Here is a 6,268-nt window from a genome sequence, read left to right as displayed (position 1 = left end):
TTTTTTTTTTTTTTTTTTTTTTTTTTTTTGCTTAGCAAATGAAATGCAAATTATGCTATGAATATCGAGTCTTTACGAATTAGCCTTAATAACGAACTAAATCTGTCATCCTGTCGTGCTTGACATTCTATTAAAAGCTTTCCTTTTTATTTTTTTTTTTTTTTGGTTTTTCTTTCTTCTTTCCCATCTATAACGTGCATAAAAAGTGTTCATATGGCCAGCGCGTCAAGCATGTCATATTCGAAATGTGCACTATATAGCAATGCGTAGTACGTGAAAGAAAAACAACGAAATACATGGCTTATGTAAAACGTAGCCTGGGCATAGCCAGCTTATCTGGTGCCCTGACGAACTCAACTATACGTCCAAGAGTCAATAAAAGTAAGTGCTCCGCTTAAGATTATGTTCAACAAAGAAAAGAGGAAAGGAAATCAAGGATCGCTCTTTCAAAAATCTGTTTTTATCCGCACGAAGAGAAATGTTTAACTACAAGTTTTAGGCGGGTCGATCGAAATATTCACCTTAAGTTTTCAGAAGTTCATAAGCGAAATTTGAAAATTTATGGAAAACGTTCTAGAAGGTCATTTAATGCTCTTTGTCTCTTTGCCCTCGTTAAGTGATTAAAAACTGAATACGTTTTATTCGATCGCAATCGTTATTCAATAAATCAAAGCTATATTAATGGAAATTCCTTATGTAAAAAACCCGAGAGTTCTTTGTTTATTCTTAAGCTGAAAACGTTGAGGTCTGTTATCACGACGATCAAGCATCGCCCGCAACCTTTATAAAAACCAAGATCAATTTATGTGAACTAAGAATTTCTTCTCATATAACCTCCAATATGGTTTATATTGAAGAAGATCATACATAACCATCTGCAGACCATTATATTATATTATATTTTCTCGATTTCCCGATACTTTTTTGACAAATTGCATAAACATTGTATTGGAAATGGTTTAACATTCTGACCGAGCATTGCATTTCCTATTTTTTACCTTCACTCCTCACACACTCATCATTGGACAGATCACTCTTTTTATCTTCTGCTAGAACAGGACCATTAATCCACAAAAGTGACGACATCAAGCGATTTCTTGCGAGTGCCAGGCGACACCGCGTCAATACCAATAAAGGTGAAGACAATTAGAAACAAAATTTAATACACCGACGCTATGGTCAATATTTGCAAAAAAAAAAAACAAAAACTTGGTATAAATGACTTTTAATTCGGAAAGTTTGCAGTGAGTGAGTGACTAGTGAAAAGTCGGAAATGTCGACTAACATCAACCGGAATATTTACCAGTTTTACCGAGAGTTTTTTTAATCTCTTTTATTATATTATTCTTATTATTCTTATTATTATTATTATTATTAGGCCCGAGAAGTAAATTCTAGCATTAAAAGTGGGACGAACACTAGCACTAGAAACTTCTTGCTTCTTCGAATTGAAAATAAGCAAAAATACATTATAGGATGAACGAATTTTTTATACCTAAAACTTTCCCGGCATAAACTAGAAAATTCTTTACAATTATGGCGGGTTTTCTGTGCAATTTTCTCGGCACACTTTCTTGCGAAAATTTCTTACTCTATCCCTTAAGTTTAATTTATATAATCCAACGATTTTCTAAATAATTTCGCCGATTTCGAAAGTAATCTTCTTCAGCTTCTTACTTTTGATGGATTTTTTGTCGAGTTGAAATCCGTAGTGATTGTGGAGTAATATCTGGGGACACGAAGGCGCCACCTTTCCCTTCGTTTTATATTTCATAGGAGAGTAAAGATTTCAATTTACCTTATCCATGAATGCTTTGGTGAGTCAATAAATTTTCATATTAATATAAATTTTTCGCTGAACGAGGTCTCTTCTTCTTCTTCTTCATTTTCAATATCTATGTATCGTGTAATTGATCGAAATCGTTTAACTAATATTCGTCTGTTATTTTATTTCCTGCGGCTTTAAAGACAATTAGGCAAAAAAAAAAAGAAAAATTATTTCTTTGATGATTTCGATTACTATGATGTCCAAACAAGCGAACTGAATGCCAAAATCTTGAAAGTCTCGTAGATACCCATACCCCCATACATAAAGTAGTTTTTATTCTTTTCTAAAATGTTGCAACAAAAGATTCATTTGAATGTGGTTTCGATTCGATTAACAATCAATTCAATCATTCATTTGCTCATTCTAAAGTTGACTTGTATCGGTGAAAATTTCGTGGGCATATCTGAAGCTTATGTGTTTTTCGAAATCCAACAATGCGAGTTACATATCATTTCGGAAAAGGTTGGAGATTTTGGGCAAACTAACTTTAGCTCATCATTGCGATCACAAAGGGAGATAAAGGCAGGTATTCTATGAGTAAAAGAGTTGTGTCCTAACATATTTATTCTGTGATTAAAAACTTGTTTTCGCTTAATCTTTTCATAAATCGACCAAGCAAGCTACTGCTGATGTTGCAGCAGTATGCTTAAGGTGGCGGCAAGGGAACAGCTCAGTGGGCAAAATAATGTTACGACAATTTTTTTCCGTTTATGACAAACGGCGTAGATTTAAAATTGAATTGATGAGAAAGTTTGGATCGAGCATCTCGAGAATATCTATTTAGTAGACCGATATACGATGCCATAAACAATTTTTCATTGTCAACGGTATGGATGAGATTGAATGCATCAGTGTTGGGAACTTGTCAACATTGTGTTCTAAGATATGATAACGAATTGAAAAACCTATAGAAAATGCGTAAATTTTAAAGGGTAAAAATAACGGCATTTAAACAAAAAACCATTTTTAAACGCCTTCATCGAGTTGGCAAACATAAATTTTTTATAAGAAATAAGTTTTAATGCAAGGTGTAACGAAAAATGAAAGTGAAATGGAATCGATAGCAGTTGCTTAACTAAAATGTACCTTCGTAGATTTGATGGTTCAACATGAGTTGACTAGTACTAGAGTTTCACATCGATTCGATTCGATTATCCGCAGTGGGCTTTCACGTTCTCAAAAGCCTCGATGGACTGACTTTAAAGTGCAAATTTGTAAAAATTTTTGTAAAACTTCCTCTGATGTTGTTTCGAAAGGATCGCTTTCGCTTCTTTTTTTTTTTTTTTTTTGGTCAATGTAGCAGCCACTCGATATTGTTATGTACTTGCGTTAATACATAGATAAAGCGATTTAACTAACATACGAGACATTCTCTGAATTTGTTATATAGGAATCGAGATTCAAGTTTCCCCTATATCAAATGCATGAAATTCTAAAGATGTTATCATCATACATACTCACACATCTTTCCTTTAAGTATGCCACAGATCGAGAAAGAAAATGTCTTTTACTTCATCTCCGTATTGAGTTTAAAGCAAATTTCCGCTGATAAGCTTTTTTTTCAAGGAAATTTTTACAAGATGCGATTTCACAACAACAAGTTACTGTAACAAAAAAAAAAGGCAAAAAATCAATTCGCGGTAAAATTATAATTACTCTAGAAAACAAAATTGAAGAGAAATCGCACATAAGCATAAAGCAAGGACGGTATGGAATCATAGAACTTAAAAGAAAGGGAAAATTAGCTCTAAAGGTTTAATATGTAGTGCTGTCAATTTGAAAGCGTGCTTTTCGTTTTTTTTTTTGTTTCAAGATACTTCTTTTCGACTTGTTCACGGCACCATTCTCTTCTGGGTATATGAACGTCACAAATAAAAGCCAGCTTGTCTACGTATATTATGCCATTTATTACCGTATGTTTAGATAGGCCGTTCATCTCTTTTAAAATCTACTCCGTAATAGCCAAGTGACTCTGCGACTGTGTTTACATCCAATTTTTGTAATGGGGTCTTTCTCGGTCTCTCTATTAGTGTTGGCACCACTAGCTATCCTAAGTGCGAAATCATTTTGGATAAGCAATTTCTCATGACCGGGCGTAATTGCTGATGAATTTCACGATGCAATCTCTTTACAAATGCAACACAATATCCTACTCACCCCTAGGATACCCACTCATATGGGAATTCCAATAGGATGTTGTCAACAGTTATTTAGACATTTAACGATCGCAGGCAAAAACTCAAGAAAATTGTTCTTCTTCTTCTTCATAGGCATCAATAAAGTTCATAATGTTGAGAGATTTCAGCCTCTTTAAGACTCTACTAAGGTTTAACAAAATTTCATCTAAAACGTGGTAAGCCGAGTAAATTTAAAATGATCAGCGTAATCTACTGGACGCTAAAAATCAATTTTGCTTCGGTATGATATACGGCAGAAGAGGTTAAGGACACGTTACAAATTTTCGCGGGACCTAACGAATAGGTAAGAATAGCGACTATGAAGTCAGTGTTCGCGGGTTCAAATCTCAAGTGCGGCAGAGAGTCGGTAAAGACATAACACCTATTGACTGCGCACTCAGCCACTAGGCTGCGACCTCGTTATATCCCATGGGCCCCATCCTGCTGGGAAAAAAAACTTTCCAAGTTTTCGTGAGGAAAATAGGCTTAGGTTTTTTGCTGCATAAGCCAGATTTATTAAAGATAGGCAGTCAGGCTTCTGACACCTTACAGAGAAAGGCTGAATTTATCACAAAATTGTATTAGAGTAGTGGCCTTGAAAAAATTATTTTTAATGATCCTATTGCAACTGTTGAATTTGTTTCATTATTTTTAAATGTCCAGTGACATTCGCATATAGTCTTAAGAAATTTATTTAATAATTTACTAAATTAATCCGTGTCACAAACGTGCGTAAGTTTAAATCTTGATTAAATATATTTTATTCCGAACCGTTCGTTTATCTTTTCACTTAACAAAACAAAAAAAGTACGAATCGTCTTACGGATTAATTTTGAACAGAACGGAAGTTTTATCGTTCGTATCCGGTCTAATTTTAATAACAATCTGTTAACAGTCGCTATTACTTCGCGCTTGTAGCATGTATTTCAAGTTATTATGTTGTTATCTCATCTTTATGTTTATCTTATTTAATAATCTGTAGTTAAATAATAAATTCGTCAACGATTTTTGGTTTTTTTTTTTTTTTTTTTTTTTACATATTTACATTAAATTATTTGCAATGTCCTTTAAAGGCACGAATCGTTAATCATGAGAAAAATAATTATTTTTATGATACTAAATATCCGTGAGGTAATAAAATCAGTTCATATATCAATGGTTTTATTTAAACGCATACGCAGATGTATGTATGAACGAATGAATAAATGATTTTCTTCTCGATTATAATTTATTGAAGTTCAAAGGAGATATCCTAGCAAACATTTATTCATATATTCCTATAAGAATATTATTTTATTAAAATCTCTTTGCAATATAGCGATAAAAATTTAAAATAAATAAATCAAGTTAAGAGCATCTTTTGATGCTATTCAGTTAGTGTTATATATTTGCAGTATTTATCGCATAAAGATTCTTTACAAAGGTTTCGAATCGCATTGATCCTAACTGCTCGCTCGCAATTAACTTTTCATAGTTAATGCGCGCGTCGAGTAGATTGCTTTCAGGATTGATTTACACAATAGTAACATAAATAGTTGTTTACTAATTACCTTGATGTGGAGAAGAAGGAGGGCGAGCAAGAGTTGTTTGCAGAAAGAGCAAAAAGAAATGGGAGAGAAAGAGCAAACAGTCTGTCGATGAATAATTCAGTTTTAACGTCTAATTAACGTAATAAGACAATGGAGAACCTAAATGCATAACATTCTCTTCTGTCTGGAATCGAGCCAATATACCTAAGAATCGTGAAATATACGTTCACGTTAGTTAGTGAATTGCGACTACTTATACCCGACGAAATCTTGTCGCGCAGGATATATTAAGTTTACGAAGATAAATGTGTAACATCCAGAAAGACTTCGATTATATATGTCTCAGTTAGTCTGTCTGTCTGTCTGCCTGTCTCTCTGTTGTATCCATGTCCACGTTATTTATTTTTTTTTTTTGTCCAATTTCTAATGAAATTTCATACACTGCCGCGTTTTCGCCCATTGAACGGACCATTTTTACAGCCATTCTCTAAATAAAGCATCATTTTGGAAAACTCACTAAGTGAAAAAAAATTGAAAAAAGAAAGATTTGTAATTTGTAAAATTTATCGACGCAAAGCCACAATTAATAGTACCCTGAACTATTAAGCTGACGTGATGCGCTTGGTGGGAGATTTGTAAAATTTATCAACAGATTGTTCCAAGTAATTGTATCTCGAACCATCAAGCTGACGTGATGGGCTTGATGGGAGGTTTATAAAATTTATCAACAGATA

The 6,268-nt window shown here is 33.5% G+C and overlaps 1 protein-coding gene across 1 annotated transcript in view; it reads left to right on the top strand.

Moving 5' to 3' along the window:
- Window positions 1–6,268, top strand: part of LOC119631909 (transcription factor AP-2-epsilon) — a 79,753-nt gene that overhangs the window by 638 nt on the left and 72,847 nt on the right. The gene's annotated exons all lie outside the window — the stretch shown is intronic.

Source organism: Glossina fuscipes, unplaced genomic scaffold, assembly GCF_014805625.2.
Source record: "Glossina fuscipes isolate IAEA_lab_2018 unplaced genomic scaffold, Yale_Gfus_2 1, whole genome shotgun sequence".
NCBI lineage: Eukaryota > Metazoa > Arthropoda > Insecta > Diptera > Glossinidae > Glossina > Glossina fuscipes.
This window is presented reverse-complemented; position numbering and strand designations above follow the sequence as displayed.